A 16,183-nucleotide genomic window follows, 5' to 3' on the forward strand; every position below is an offset into this window, starting at 1 on the left:
TTGGTGGGGAAATGGAGTGGGCTGTTCAGTAAGGCCCATTCAAGTGACAGGCACACTGCACAAAGCACTGTGCAATAGAGAAATCTAACCATCTCGAAATCACCATCGTATTACCCTTGTTATGAATCTTCAAAAAGTCTAGTCATACAAAAGGATTCATCTTGATAATCTAGCTAATGTCCTTTGAACATTATGATAGAACTAATATGTCAAGCAGCAACAGGTGATGAAGTAGTCCCTTTATTTCCCATATGCATACCAACTCAGTGGATCACTGTCAGCATGAGCTTTTAAAAATGTCATTTTTGGATGAGGGGTAACAGCCTGTATTTCACATCAAGCACTCAGATTGGAGTTCATTTTGGACCTGCCCCCGTGCAGTGGAAATTGCCTCGCAATGCCGCGCCAAACTCTAAACGTTGAGGCCTTGCTATCACTCAACCCATTAAACCATCCCTTTAGAAGGTGACAGGATTGAAATGCAAAGCAAGCAGCAGGCTATCAACTTCAATCAGCAGAGCTTCCTCCTTTTCATATGTGTTCACCTATATACATACACAAGCAGACAGATACAGGCATATTCATCAGCTAATCTGTATCTGCATAAAAAGCAGCATGCCAGTACCTGGGCAGTCATTTGTTTTATAGCACAGAGGCCGTTCATTACAACAGCCAGTCAATCAGTATAGTGTTCAAGGTGCTGACATTTTTCTAAATATTTTTAGCTGTTAGCAGCCCCCAGATGAGGCTGATAAATGAAGTTGTGGGGTACAAACAGTCAATAAATCCTCTAGATTTTCGCAAAGCACACTCATAAAAATCAGACAAGCATTGAGCATAGCCTGATGACCATAGGCTTGGCCAGTATACCGGGGTATTTGGAACAAGCCACGGGATGGTTTTATAATTACCGCCAAAACTATTTATTTTAAGCATTCAAATCTATTTAAATATTTGTAGCTACTTTACGTAAACACCTGCAGTCAACTTGTGCAATACATTAGCAGATAAAGAACATTGCGTTCTTCATTTCATCAGTCACATTACATACAGTAGCTTACTGTAGTCCCCAGTCACTGTTTTACAAGCACACAATGAATGACAAGACACCGGTGCCTTGTGAGTCACACGGTTGTGCAGCATGCGCCAGGTGATCTAATCACAGTATGGAATTCACAACTAAAATGTTTGCCAGCTAGATATTCTATAAATATTACATCCTAAATGCTCTGCAGTTTTACATTTGGTTTGCTAATTTAGTAGCTAGTTAAGTGGTTTGCTTCTTCCAAAAATCAAGCAGTCGCTTGTTGACAGCAGAGAATCCCATCCTGGAACAAGAGCCTTGCTGGTTAAGTAGCATTTGAGTTAAATTGGATGGTTTAGGTCAGAAACGTACAAAATGTTGGCCTCATTAGCATTTAGTTAGCGTTGTCTAACGATTCCTTATTACAAGTATTCCCAAAGTGGGGTACGCCGTTGGGGGGGTGTAGAGGTCGACCGATTAAATAGGGCCAATATCAAGTTCATAACAATTGTAAATCTGTAATTTTGGACACCGATTTTGCAGATTTTATTTTTTTACACCTTTATTTATCCTTTATTTAACTAGGCAAGTAAGTTAACACATTCTTATTTTCAATGACGGTCTAGGAACGGTGGGTTAACTGCCTTGTTCAGGGGCAGAACGACAGATTTTTACCTTGTCAGCTCACTACTTGCAACCTTACGGTTAACTAGTCCAAAGATCTAACCACCTGCCTCACGAGGAGCCCGCCTGTTACGCGAATGCAGTAAGAAGCCAAGGTAAGTCGCTAGCTAGCAATAAACTTATCATATAAAAAACAATCAATCATAATCACTCATCACAACTACACATGGTTGATGAGATTACTAGTTGTGTGTCCTGCGTTGCATATAATCAATGCGGTGTGCATTCGTGAAAAAGGACTGCCGTTGCTCCAACGTGTACCGAACCATAACCATCAATGCCTTACTCAAAATCAATACACAGAAGTATATATTTTTAAACCTGCATATTTAGCTAAAAGAAATCTAGGTTAGCAGGCAATATTAACCAGGTGAAATTGTGTCACTTCTCTTGCGTTCATTGCACGCAGTGTCAGGGTATATGCAACAGTTTGGGCCGCCCGGCTCATTTACGAGATGATTGTTTCCGGATTCGAGCATATTAATGACCTACGGCCCGCATTTCTGTGTGTTATGTTATAATTAAGTCTGATTTGATAGAGCAGTCTGAGTGATGGTAGGCACCAGCAGGCTCATAAGCATTCATTCAAACAGCACTTTCGTGCGTTATGCCAACAGCTCTGCTGTTTATGACTTCAAGCCTATCAACTCCCGAGATTAGGCTGGTGTAACCGATGATGTGAAATGGCTAGCTAGTTAGCGGGATGCTAAAAGCGTTTCAAACGTCACTCGCTCTGAAGCTTGGAGTAGTTGTTCCCCTTGCTCTGCATGGGTAACGCTGCTTCGAGGATGGCTGTTGTCGTTGTGTTCCTGGTTCAAGCCCAGGTAGGAGCATCCAAAGGTATACGAAATACAAATGGTAGAGAGAGAGAAATAGTCCTATAATAACTACAACCTAAAACTTCTTACCTGGGAATATTGAAGACTCATGTTAAAAGGAACCAGCAGCTTTCATATGTTCTCATGTTCTGAGCAAGGAACTTAAACGTTAGCTTTCTTACATGGCACATATTGCACTTTTACTTTCTCCAACAATTTGTTTTTGCATTATTTAAACCAAATTGAACATGTTTCATTATTGATTTGAGGCTAAATAGATTTTATTGATGTATTATATTAAGTTAGTGTTTATTCAGTATTGTTGTAATTGTCATTATTACAAATAATATTTTTTTTACTAGGATTTCATGTCTGGAATTGTGAAAAACTGAGTTTAAAATGTAGTTGGCTTAGGCGTATGTAAACTTCCGACTTCAACTGTATATTCAACGTGCGGGACAAAACTGAGGCTATGATTAAGAAGTTGGAGCTCTCCTCGGTCTGCATTAAGGACAACAGGTCTTTCCATCATTGTATGATTTTTTGTGTGCAAATGAGCTCAAGCTTATGGACAATGTCAAATGTGATATAGCGAAGCGTCCGAGTGACTTTGATGTGCGAAAAGAACTTAGAGCGCTAAGAACCTTGGCGTGATCCTGGACAACACCCTGTCGTTCTCAACTAACATCAAGGCGGTGGCCCGTTCCTGTAGGTTCATGCTCTACAACATCCGCAGAGTACGACCCTGCCTCACACAGGAAGCGGCGCAGGTCCTAATCCAGGCACTTGTCATCTCCCATCTGGATTACTGCAACTCGCTGTTGGCTGGGCTCCCTGCCTGTGCCATTAAACCCCTACAACTCATCCAGAACGCCGCAGCCCGTCTGGTGTTCAACCTTCCCAAGTTCTCTCACGTCACCCCGCTCCTCCGCTCTCTCCACTGGCTTCCAGTTGAAGCTCACATCCGCTACAAGACCATGGTGCTTGCCTACGGAGCTGCGAGGGGAACGGCACCTCAGTACCTCCAGGCTCTGATCAGGCCCTACACCCAAACAAGGGCACTGCGTTCATCCACCTCTGGCCTGCTCGCCTCCCTACCACTGAGGAAGTACAGTTCCCGCTCAGCCCAGTCAAAACTGTTCGCTGCTCTGGCTCCCCAATGGTGGAACACACTCCCTCACGACGCCAGGACAGCGGAGTCAATCACCACCTTACGGAGACACCTGAAACCCCACCTCTTTAAGGAATACCTAGGATAGGATAAAGTAATCCTTCTCACCCCCCTTAAAAGATTTAGATGCACTATTGTAAAGTGGCTGTTCCACTGGATGTCATAAGGTGAATGCACCAATTTGTAAGTCGCTCTGAATAAGAGCGTCTGCTAAATGACTTAAATGTAATGTAAATGTAATGTGCAATTACCCAGGTACTTTCCTGAAACGGATGACAAAAACAAATGGATTCGTTACCCCTTTCATGCCCTGCCTCAGTCCACTGATATCTGAACAATTGAGCCTCAGAAATTGCAACAAGCAGTTCTATGAAAATTAAATTTAAAATCAGAAGCCACTGTCAGATTTCTGGAATGAGCTGTGCTCAAGAGTATCCTGCCTCGGCATATTGCACCGTTAAAGACACAGATGCCCTTTGCAACCACGTACCTATTTGAGAGTGGATTCTCGGCCCTCACTAGCATGACAACTAAATACAGGCACAGACTATGTGGGAAATGATTTAAGACTCTCTCCAATACAAACCAACATGGCAGAGTTATGTGCATCCTTTCAAGCACACCCTTCTCATTAACCTGTTGTGAGTTATTCACCATTTTCAATGAACAAAAGGTTTTATAAAATTATTATTTTTTATGCCCTGTTCCTATAAGAGCTCGTTCTCACTTCACACGAGCCGGGTTGTGACAAAAGCTCACACTCATTCTTATGAATACTAAATGTATTGTATAGTGTGTGTGGCAAGCTTACAATGAAGGCAAAAAACAACATTTGAGAACGTGCTGACCCTGGTGCTAGAAACAGTACGCAGCTGGAGGTTGAATGTTTGCTGAATGGGTACAGGACTATAAAACGTTTAGGAACCACTGCCTTCGTACTTGTTGGGAAGTGACGTTTTTGGGGATTTGAATATGAATATTTTTTAAATAAATACAAGCAGTCAAATTGTACACTAATAAATAATGCAGAACATGTTCATTTTGCCTGCTAGATCATTTTTTATGACGAAGTCATGAAGCCTACAACAGTGTAAGGCAGTCGTGTTTGTTTACAAAGAAACTAAATTAGCAAAATGGGAGCTTCGTGAGGTGAGTCACTCCTGCAGGGGAACTTAAGTGAGGTGATCAAGTTACACTTGAAATTCAATACTAATGTTTGCCAACTATATATATCTCGTAAGTTAAGTTAATATGTGCCAAATACATTCTCTGCAGCTTGGGTTCTCTAACTTTAGCTAAGGGGCTAACGTTAACTTGCAAGATAAAGATTCTTGGTAACAGTAGCAGAGACAATCCCCTCCTGTATTAACACTCTGCTGTCTAATATTTGTTTTGTGTGTGCTGCAAACTGCATTTTGAGATAATTGCATAAATTTGAGCTGGGTTGCCTGTCCTAGTAGTACATGATTGCATGTGTTCGTTAGCATTTACATAACATCCGCTATGAGAATTTCTTAGTACTTGTTAGCATTCTGGTAAGTGATGTTTTATGGGCTTTTTTTTGGTTTACTTTGAAAAAACAGCACCCCTTGTGTGCACTACTGGTAAAACTGTATATCCCAGGATGGCACTGGCACGGACATCTGGATACCACAATGTACCCAACAGCACAGTAAAATGATATCAAATGCATCGTGACATAGCCAGACTTAAGAAATCGACATCATTTGTGCGAATAGGCATGAGAAACAGTTCATCAAAAGCCTAATAGAATAAACAAAAAACTTGATCAAATTCTTTAATGTTATGAGCAAAATAACTTTGGTAAACAAGTTGTACACAATCTTCCATCCAAAGCATGTGGGGTTTTGGAGCCCCATCAGTGTTATCATCTGTTCAACCTACAACAAAGCCTGACCGTATCTGAATGTGTGAGAGAAAAATAAGATTGAAGAACAAGTTCCCCTTTCCACCTTTGGTTAAGCTTTAAACCTATTACACAATGGTGTACACCATTACTGCTAAAGAAGCCATGGTAGCAGCACAGCAGACAGCTGGGAATATGTCAGTGTATAGCCTACTCTATCCAAGTCAAGCAGACATAGCCATTAACATACCACTACTGAGGAAACTTTTGGTTGCATGATGAGACTTAAGAGCATAACATGATTTTCCTGATGGCAGACAAAGCACAAAAATGAATTCCACTAAGCAGTGCCAAGCCTGCCTATGTAATGAACAATATTCGGAGGGAAAATACTTGACGACAACTGACATGCAAGAGGAAGTCCATCTGGTTTCCTTCCTCATTGACACGTCTGGAGCTCACGTGAACCATAAAGCGAGGCTAGCCTGCCCAGAGCAGCCTTTGGAAAGAGCAGGGTCGTGCTTCCACTGAGGGGATGCTGGCACTGCAGAACACGCAACCACTGACAGAGCCCTACAAAATGTGTTTTATTATGTGTCTGTCTGAGAGATATGATAAGTACATGTTTTACATGCATTTATGCCCTTATTTTAGGCACCATCTCTGCTATCCGAGCAGCTAACCAATCCCTGGGAACCTTCAGACGAGTCTTGAGGCTTGTGAATGCCCTAGAGCAAAACAGAACATCGTGTTCGTGAGAATCTCATCTTTCAAGAGTGTAGTTTGAGGGCCAAACCGTTTGGACACTACATTAGATTTTGTGAGAAGAACGATTTTCGGGATGTCTCATGTTTTAACAAACACCGCTTTAGCTCTGCCACCTTTCACCTCAGATGCGTTATTATAGGCGGATTGAGACGCAGCTTGAACAGACGCATTTTAATGTGGATTTTTAAAAATGTTAATTTGATTTTACACAGGGGCGTGACCATTGTAGGCTAAGGGTTAATGCAAGTGAGCACTAGCAAGAGACCATTAGTAAGCGATGTTTCTGTAGCGCTCCTGTGATGTCCGGTCCTCTGGCAGTCTCTATGGGGGTGCCACAGGGTTCAATTCTCGGGCCGACTCTAATGATGTTGCTCTTGCTGCGGGCGATTCTCGGATCCACCTCTACGCAGACGACACCATTCTGTATACTTCTGGCCCTTCCTTGGACACTGTGCTATCTAACCTCAAAACGAGCTTCAATGCCATTACAACACTCCTTCCGTAGACTCCAACTGCTCTTAAACGCTAGTAAAACCAAATGCATGCTTTTCAACCGTTCGCTGCCTGCACCCGCACGCCCGACTGGCAATCACCACTCTGGATGGTTCCGACCAAGAATATGTGGACATCTATAAGTACCTAGGTGTCTGGCTAGACTAAACTCTCCTTCCAGACTCATATGAAACATCTCCAATCCAAAATCAAATCTAGAATCTGCTATCTATTTCGCAACAAAGCCTCCTTCACTCACGCCGCCAAGCTTACCTTAGTAAAACTGACTATCCTACCGATCCTCGACTTCGGCGATGTCATCTACAAAATAGCTTCCAATTCTCTACTCCACAAACTGGATGCAGTTTATCAGTGCCATCCATTTTGTTACTAAAGCACCTTATACCACCCACCACTGCGACCTGTATGCTCTAGTCGGCTGGCCCTCGCTTCATTTTCGTCGCCAGACCCACTGGCTCCAGGTCATCTACAAGTCCATGCTAGGTAAAGCTCTGCCTTATCTCAGTTCACTGGTCACGATGGCAACACCCACCCGTAGCACGCGCTGCAGCAGGTGTATCTCACTGATCATCCCTAAAGCCAACACCTGATTTGGCCGCCTTTCCTTCCAGTACTCTGCTGCCTGTGACTGGAACGAATTGCAAAAAAAAAAAAAAAAAAAAAAAAAAAAAAAAAAAAATCGCTGAAGTTGGAGACTTATCTCCCTCACCAACTATCTGAACAGCAAACCGATCACTGCATCTGTACATAGTCCATTGGTAAATAGCCCACCCAATTTACCTACCTCATCCCCATACTGTTTATATTTATTTACTTTTCTGCACACCAGTATCTCTACCCGCACATGACCATTGATCATTTATCACTCCAGTGTTAATCTGCTAAATTGTAATTATTCATCTAGCTCCTCATGCCTTTTGCACACAATGTATATAGACTCTTTCCCCCCCCACTGTGTTATTGACTTATTTACTCCATGTGTAACTGTGTTGTCTGTTCACACTGCTATGCTTCATCTTGGCCAGGTTACAGTTGTAAATGAGAACTTGTTCTCAACTAGCCTACCTGGTTAAATAAAGGTGAAATTAAAATAAAACAAATAAAACACCTGCTTAATTTGGCACGTGACAAATAACATTTGATTTGCAAAACAAATGGACACTGGATTTATGTCAATAGTCATGATCTCATTCTGCCAGGTAGGCATAGGTTACTTTGAAGTTGACATTTAATTAAGAACACTTTACAAAAAGCCTTTCCATCTACCAGAAGGTTATCATTAGCGTCGCTAACGGCTACACACAGGTTTCAGAAAGAGGCTAGAAAATATGAAATCACTGATGCCTTTTCTTCTCCTGATTAAGTTCAATACATTTAGTTGACTTCCTACTTAGTTCCATACATTTTATGTTGTCCAATTCCGGTTTAATGTCTGGATTCCGTGATTGCGTCCACGTTCCCCACAATGCAGATTTTATAGGGCCTTACTGAACACAGCCAGAGTTCACACTGGCAGCTGAGAACATGGCACTGAACAGGGTAGCCCCTGGCATAAGTACTTTCCCATTAGTCATATAATTATGTTTTTTAGTGTTCTCAAATCATGGGTGACTTTTGACACATCAAAAAGGTTCAGGTTCTTCCTTTGCCACATCCTTATGAGAATGAGGTGCTAACTTGAACAAACTATATGGTGAATGCAGATTCAGTGCAAATTGGGCATAAAGACAACGCACAAGGAATGTATTAAAACCAACACCCGTGGTCAGATTTGAGTGAATGATTTGGAATGTGTGATGCAATGTGAGAATTTAAATTTCACAAGTAACAATACCAAACAGTCATTGAAACAGGCACTTCATATTTCTAACCAACAGAATAGAGATCTTCTCCAATACAACCCGTCCCTTTCCGGACAAGAGATCCCCTCTGGTTTTACCAAGACGTGTGTGCTCAGTCCAACTAGCCAGCCAGACCTTTAATGGAGCCTGCACATTCAGTCCCCCCCCACCACTGCAATGTAAAACAGAGCACCGAATTTAGCTCCCCCATCCCCCTCCACTGACAGAGTGCAACACTCAGCCTGTTCATTTGAATGGGCTGCTGACATGTCACTATTCTCTGGGACTGGAGCCCAGAATGTTCTACAGAGCTAACCTTAGGACAGAATGTGGCCCCTGACTAGGTCTGGGGCGATAGCAGTATTGCAATACTCGTTAGTGTTGCGGCAAGGAAACAAAAAAAAAAACAAAGCACATTGAACTTCTTTAGGAAAACAGCCCCAATCATGGAAACAAAGATTACATGTGACTAGATGACATTTACTTTCCAAGCTATAGCACACAATATTTTACATACAGCAGGTTTTTAAAGGACCAAAGTGTTGCCTGCTTTGTGTTTTAATTTTTGCCATGGAAAAACTATTGCAATACTGGTAAAGTCACAACCCTAATTCTGACCGTCACTCAATGACAGGGCCATGGAAGTTCACACAACACCAGAGAATGGCCACCATCTGGTGTCATGCAACAAAGAGACAAATCTGATTGAGTCTAGGCCCAAGATTTCTACTCCATGGGGAGTACCTTCGTAAGACAAAGACTGATAACACGAGGTTAGAATAGAGAGTTGAGCGATGGTGATCCTTCAACATTCACCTTTTGTTGACACTTGAATGAGTGGTTTGGACACGGGGAAGTTATTGACCTGCAGACTAGTTGGCAAAGTGTCAGCTGTCTGAGTCTCGTGTTACCTGCATGCGAAGAGAAGACAGATATGCGGAGAAGACATATGCACAGACCCATTCCTGCCAAAGCAAAAGCACAATGTTTTCACTGGTGCTTTCTCCTTTTAACATTAGGGGTACATTCTATTTGGATTACAGTCCTGCAATTGAAGAGACAATAATAGTTAGTCTTAATCCCCATCCACATGAACCTGCCTGTAACAAGACTAGCTTGTCATGTGTCAGGTCGGTAGGAGAGCTACTCCTAAAACATGGCAGGCCTCAATGTTAACCAAATAAACATCCCAATAGATAAGTGTAGTGGTGTATTTTCCTCTTCTCTCTGGGGAGATATTTGCACTACTATAAAACACTGGTTTAAAGTTTAAACTCAATGTAACAAACGCTCACAAATCAATGAAGGTCATTGTGTTGGCTTATTTGGAATCACATCAATGGGTCTGCACACTTCTTTGAAACAAAAATGTACTACTTTACATAAAACTGCTTAATGTATTAAACCACATAGGCCTAAAACAGCTTAAATTAATGATTGACAGAAGAGGCCGTTTCCACATGGATAGATAACATTTTTTCATGTACCAGTGACGTTTGAAAATAGTGACGACATAACACTATTGTTCCACTCTTTAAAACGAAATCAAAATACTACAGGGTTAGGCTAGTTTGCAACAGCTGTCTGTAGAGGAACTGAACAATCAAATTCCCTAGAAAGAAAATTTCAGTAGGAAAGTGAAGGTGACATGTCTATGAAGCTTCTACAAACAACAGAAATTGGAACTTGAGATACATACACCTTACTTAGAACTATGAAAAATCTCAATGCATTAAAAAGGAACTCTTTGCTGGGAGTTCCAATTGTAGGTTGAAGTGGGGAAGACTAATCAAGATGTGACATAAAGGATTCTGCGTTTTTCTGGCAGAAAAGGACACAGATCACAGATCTAAAATTCTTATTGGAAAAACTGCTCGGCGTCAGTCAGAGTTTGCTCCAAATCATGAATGTAAAAGGATTAATTTTGTGTTTCAGTTGTCAGTTCACTTCTCTGGGTCAGAAATCTTCTTTCGTCTTGACCAATCAAATTCTACCATTCACGAACAGGATTTAATCACCATACAGCGCTCCAACTGGTGTACACTTCTCTGGTACTTGTTTCTCTCTGGTAGCAAGTTAAACTCAATGTTCAACAACTCATCGTTCAACACAATAGTCAAGTACAAAAGCATCACTAAGCTCAGGACCTTGGGACTGAACACATTCCTCTGCAACTGGATCCTACACTTCCTGACAGGTTGCCCCCGGCGGTGAGGGTAGTCAACACCTCAATGCTGACCCTCAACACGGGGGACCCTCAGGGTTATGTGCTTATCAGCACAAGTCAAATTACCCACATAATACCATCCAATTATGGGACATTAACTAACCTGTGACAAAGGAAATAAAAGTAATGACAGATGCTGTTATGAGGATCAGGATCCTCCTAAATTGTCCAGGACTCATCTGTGAGGTCAGAGGGCAGTGGAACAGAGACGTTCCCACGTGGGCCCAGGGCCTCAGACATGGTGTTAAGATCCAACAACAGCAGCAGATGAGCTGTCAGCAGGACAGGACATTATCTGGGGCAGCTCCCAACACTTGACTACTGGGTCATTTGTCTTTTACAGTGCAATGACTAGACACGAGACGTAGCAAGAATGCAGGTTAGGTCTGCTCTGTACACACTGACACCAGGCCGTCCAGTGTGACTTGCCCACGGCAGTCATAGGGCTGTGGTTATGGTCTCGCTAGGGTCCCATTCGTTCTGTTCAAACTGGGGAGTCAGCATTTCTTAAATATCCATGGCACCAGGGCTGGCTGACCAGCACAAAGCAACAAAATCTAGACCAGTCGCTGTTACTTTCCATAGGGTCGGAAACCTTCCCTGTATCATCCCAGATGGCATGAGACAAACTTTCAAAGTGTGTTCCTTGACAAATAAGAAAATGACATGAGTTTCAGACAATGCAAAATATGGACTACTGTTTAACAAATGGGCAAAAAGCAGTAAGAAAGTACATTCTATTTTGGCTTATATCAACTGACAGATTGCACGATTGGGTGGAAACATGTCTATATGAGGCTGGAATACACCATTTCCAGTGACAGCCAATCGAAGGCCTTCACCGGAGGCAACAAACGTGCATACTAAGTGAAGCAGCAGGTAGCCTAGTGGTTAGAGCGTTGGGCCAGTAACCGAAAGGTTGCAGGATTGTGTCCCCGAGCTGACAAGGCAAAAATCTGTCCTTCTGCCCACTGTACCACTAGATCGCCATGGTAAATAAGAATCTGTTCTTAACTGACAACTAGTAAAATTAAAAAGCAGGAGTGGACAGCTCATTAAAGCTCAATCAGTCCCTTGTCTTTAGTGTCAAGGGGAAAAGCCAACCCAGAGCATTAACAGTTCTCCTTGAGCCCGCCAGCAAACTAAAAGGCTTTCCAATGACAAGATATGAGGCAAATCCTCTGCTAGTTTGTGAAGCTACTTGTAGCAAACATCTAAGCTTACGAGCAAGACTGGATCACATGTGAGAAACATGTTTTTACTCAGCTTATCAATGAAAAACTGGTTAGAAATGATAAACTTCTCTTCATCCTTTAATCATACATAGAGCTCAATGCTGTGTAAGGAACGTAATGTGAAAATTAATTCTGCCTGCACAGAAGACAAGAATAACTTGGCCTTTACCTCATACATTGAAACCAAAAGGCTTTGGGCCAAAACAGTGTCAATCATGCCACAGAGGGACACCAAAAGTTCAACTCAATTTCTATCCATTTTGCTGAAATAGCCTATTGTAGGTGCAATCTTGAAGGTTTTGGCATGATTTCATACACTGGTTGCTTTTCCAAAAAAAGGTTACTGCTTTAGTAACTGGAGGCATCTGGCAGCAAAATATACTTTGATGAAAACCAGCAGCCATTTGAATAAACACTGCCTATCAAAAAACAAAAGATGGTACAGTAGAATGTTCTGAAAAGGTCTTGGACAGTATTCAATTCTTTACAACCTGCGCCTGTCTGACAATTGGGGGATATGTAGGGTAGAGAACAACTGCATCATAAAAGAGGCCACGTTAACACTTTGCAGTCCATTTATATCAAAGCTTCAAAGGATAAAATATCGCATTAAGTCTTATTTTTCCTTGTGTGTTAGTCTCCAGATTGGCAATCCCCAGAATGGAGCTCGAGTTCACTCTGTACTTCTGCTCAGATGTTCAAGCAGAGGAACGTGCTGTCGTTGGCACTGCTCAAGTCAGACATGGATAACAGTCTGCCATGCTACCTGAGGACTATTGCACAACGCACTTTGAAAGCACAATGCTCTAAATGCTGTATAATAGGATTGGGAGGTATACCGTATTCCCGGGGTATTTGGAAAATAACAGGTTTTTCCAATAACGTTTAAACTATTTATTTGCTTTTTTGTATTATAAAATTGAGTATTTGTATCTAAGTAAATACCTGCAGTCAACTTGTGCAAGATGTTAGAAGATAAAGATCACATTAGTCACTTCATCGGTCTAACTCTTTTCTTTATGAAGCTTACCGGTAGTCCCGAGTGATGTGGTGTTTGTTTACAAGCACAACGACAAGAGGTGATCTAGTATGGAATTCACAAATAAATATTTGCCAGCCATGTACCTTAATAGTTAAGTTAACTGTCTAAAAGATGCTAAAAATGCACTGGTGTCGTTTTCAGTTTGCTAATTTAGTAGCTAGTTCGACATCTTGCTGTGGTTAGTTTATCCAAAATCAGTCTCTGCTTGGTAACAGCAGAGAATCCTCTCCTAGATCAAAAGCCATGCTGTCTAATGTGTTTTGAGCAAGTAGCAAACAGTAGCGTTTTAGTTACTTGTACAGTTTAGGTCAGAGACTGTATAAAATGTTTGCAATGTACTTGTTCGCATTCTCTGATTTTACATGTAGTTGTTTGCATTGCTAACTTCCGGATTACAGCGCCTCAGTGAGGATTAAAAACAGTGCCTCGTGAGTCTTGGTCGATATATACACACACACATATATACACGAGTCGTGAGTCTTGGTCGGTGTATTTGGAAATACCATTTAAACTAGTTCAATACATTTTTATATTTGTAGCTACTTTAGTAAATACCTTCAGTCAACTTGTGCAATACATTTGCCAATATAATCCCCCAACCACCGGCTTCTAGGGCATTATCACTTAAATACCAGAACAGGAGAAAGTGGGAGCAGGGTTCCAGCTGTGTATTGACAGGGGTCCAGTTCTATATTGAAAGCCAACAGTGTTTTTTGCTTCAAGAGTGATCAAGGATATACAACTATAGTTTTCCTTCACAGAAAATGCATTAGAGCAACACATTCAGTAGAACATTTAACTGTTATCAGATAACAGTAGTGCAACGCTATTTGGCTGATAGCCACAGATAAATGAGCTTACTATGAAAAAGCAAATAAATTACACAGCCATCATATTTGTAATGTTTATCATAGAAAGATTGCAGCCAGCTTCATTTCATGTTTTGCTTAAAGTTCAGCTTGCATTTTCCCAGAGAACAGTAGTTACACAGAGTGCTGTCTGTCTGCTGATAGATGAGAATTTGCAAACGCATTCTGAGTGCTGAAGTGCAACTGAAGCGCGAAATTAGTCTTGATGCCGAGCAGAAATTACAATAAGCATTTTAAATCTGCGTTTATAAAAACATTACTAGATATTTTACACATTCTTTTTTATCCTGCGTGAAAACCGTGAGCCAAGTACACGGCTGAATGAATAAAGTGATGCGGCATAATATGTTAGCTTTCTGCCGTGTTTGAGAAGTCAAAGCCCATTGGATGAGTTTTTGTACAGCAGCCGCTATCTTGATTTCCTTACATTTCTTCTCCGTTCTCGGCCTGTTCTCTGAGCAGAGCAGGCAGGCCCGTTGCCCTAGCGACGCCAGACTCCACAGACAGCGTGAAGCCTACACATTCTGTTCCGAGCCAGTACTAGTCTTCCTTCAGACAAGCATTTGTCAAGACTGTTCATTTGCACAATGTTTCTCATTCACATTGCTTGTCAATGTCCCAACTCAACAAAAATAACATTTGGTTGCTCCTACCTATACACTTTATGGAGCGGGATTACCTGTCTCTGCAATTCGTTTATTTTCATTTGAGCTTGTTAGCATATTTAGCTAGCAGCCTCCATTGAAAACGCACCAATACTTGTGCTAATTTTGTTAGCATTCTGGTAAGGAAGCCATTTTTTGGCACCCCCTTGTGTTCAATGCGGGTGTTATCGAATATCCTGGAATGGTAGAAGGTCGGTATGACAATCTGTATACCGCCCAAGCCTACTGTATAATACCATTCTCAGGAGGACCAGACCTAGAATGGGAAATCATTTATTATTGGATGGTGAAACAGGATGTGTTAAAACAATACTTTCTATTATACTATCTTATAGGTTTTCCTCCTGGTCAACATGGGGCAAGAGGCCTAAATGAACTGGTAGTGCTGAACTCTATTCCATCTACAACCAATATTTAATTTCACAAAGCAAGAAGCAATAAAATATGAGTCATTCTGTAGTGTGTTTGGAATAGACAGAAGTCCCCAGACAGAGGAAAAACAGGACCAGCCAGACCTTGGGCACTTCCTTCACAGCTGTTTTTTTTTTTAATTAACTAGGCAAGTCAGTTAAGAACAAAATCTTATTTACAATGACGGCCTACACCGGCCAAACCCAAACGACGCTGGGCCAATTGTGCGCTGCTCTATGGGCCTCCTAATCACAGCAGTTGTGATACAGCCTGGAATCGAACCAGGGTGTCTGTAGTGACGCAGTGCTTTAGACCGCTGCACCACTCGGGAGTCCTGGGCACAGATATCAAAACTGGAGCACAAGGTATTGTCATCTTAACTTCCCTCCTTTTCAGTGTCTGAGCTTTCTCAAGATGGATCTTACTTTGTCTGTGGCCAGCTGACTACAGGGCGGAGGGAAAACACCCTATTAATGATGCAGGATTTACCTTTAGACCTCCCAGATTCAGATTCTAAAACACTGTGCACATTACCCAGAGGGGTCAAAAGGGTATCAATGGCTCCCTCAGACGTAAACGCTGTCAAGCTGGCCAACCTGTCACTTAAGGCATCGGCATGCTTTAGTTTGGCTCGCAGAAAACACGAACGAGTGTGCTTGCATAGGTCGCAGTTGCAAATGAGAACTTGTTCTCAACTAGCCTACCTGGTTTAATAAAGGTGAAATAAATTTAAGACCTTTGATAATATTTTTTTAAAGCAGATAAACTCAGTAAAGAAAGAAACGTCCCTTTTCCAGGACCCCGTCTTTCGTAAAAATCCAAATAACTTCAGATTTTCATTGTAAAGGGTTTAAACAATGTTTCCCATGCTTGTTCAGTGAACCATACACAATTAATGAACATGCACCTGTGGAACGGTCATTAACACACTAACAGCTTACAGAATGTAAGATTCGGTCAGATTCACGTTCGTCATCGAAAGAATGAGTGTTACACTGAGGCCTGTACTCTGGAGCGGGAACGATTTGGAGGTGGAGGGTCCGTCGTG

The 16,183-nt window shown here is 41.8% G+C and overlaps 1 protein-coding gene across 1 annotated transcript in view; it reads right to left on the minus strand.

Annotated features, from left to right (window-relative positions):
- The window catches only part of LOC118389851 (RNA polymerase II elongation factor ELL-like), a 46,432-nt gene that overhangs the window by 25,302 nt on the left and 4,947 nt on the right, over nt 1–16,183 (minus strand). The gene's annotated exons all lie outside the window — the stretch shown is intronic.

The sequence above is a fragment of the Oncorhynchus keta genome, chromosome 1, assembly GCF_023373465.1.
Source record: "Oncorhynchus keta strain PuntledgeMale-10-30-2019 chromosome 1, Oket_V2, whole genome shotgun sequence".
Taxonomy (NCBI): Eukaryota; Metazoa; Chordata; class Actinopteri; order Salmoniformes; family Salmonidae; genus Oncorhynchus; species Oncorhynchus keta.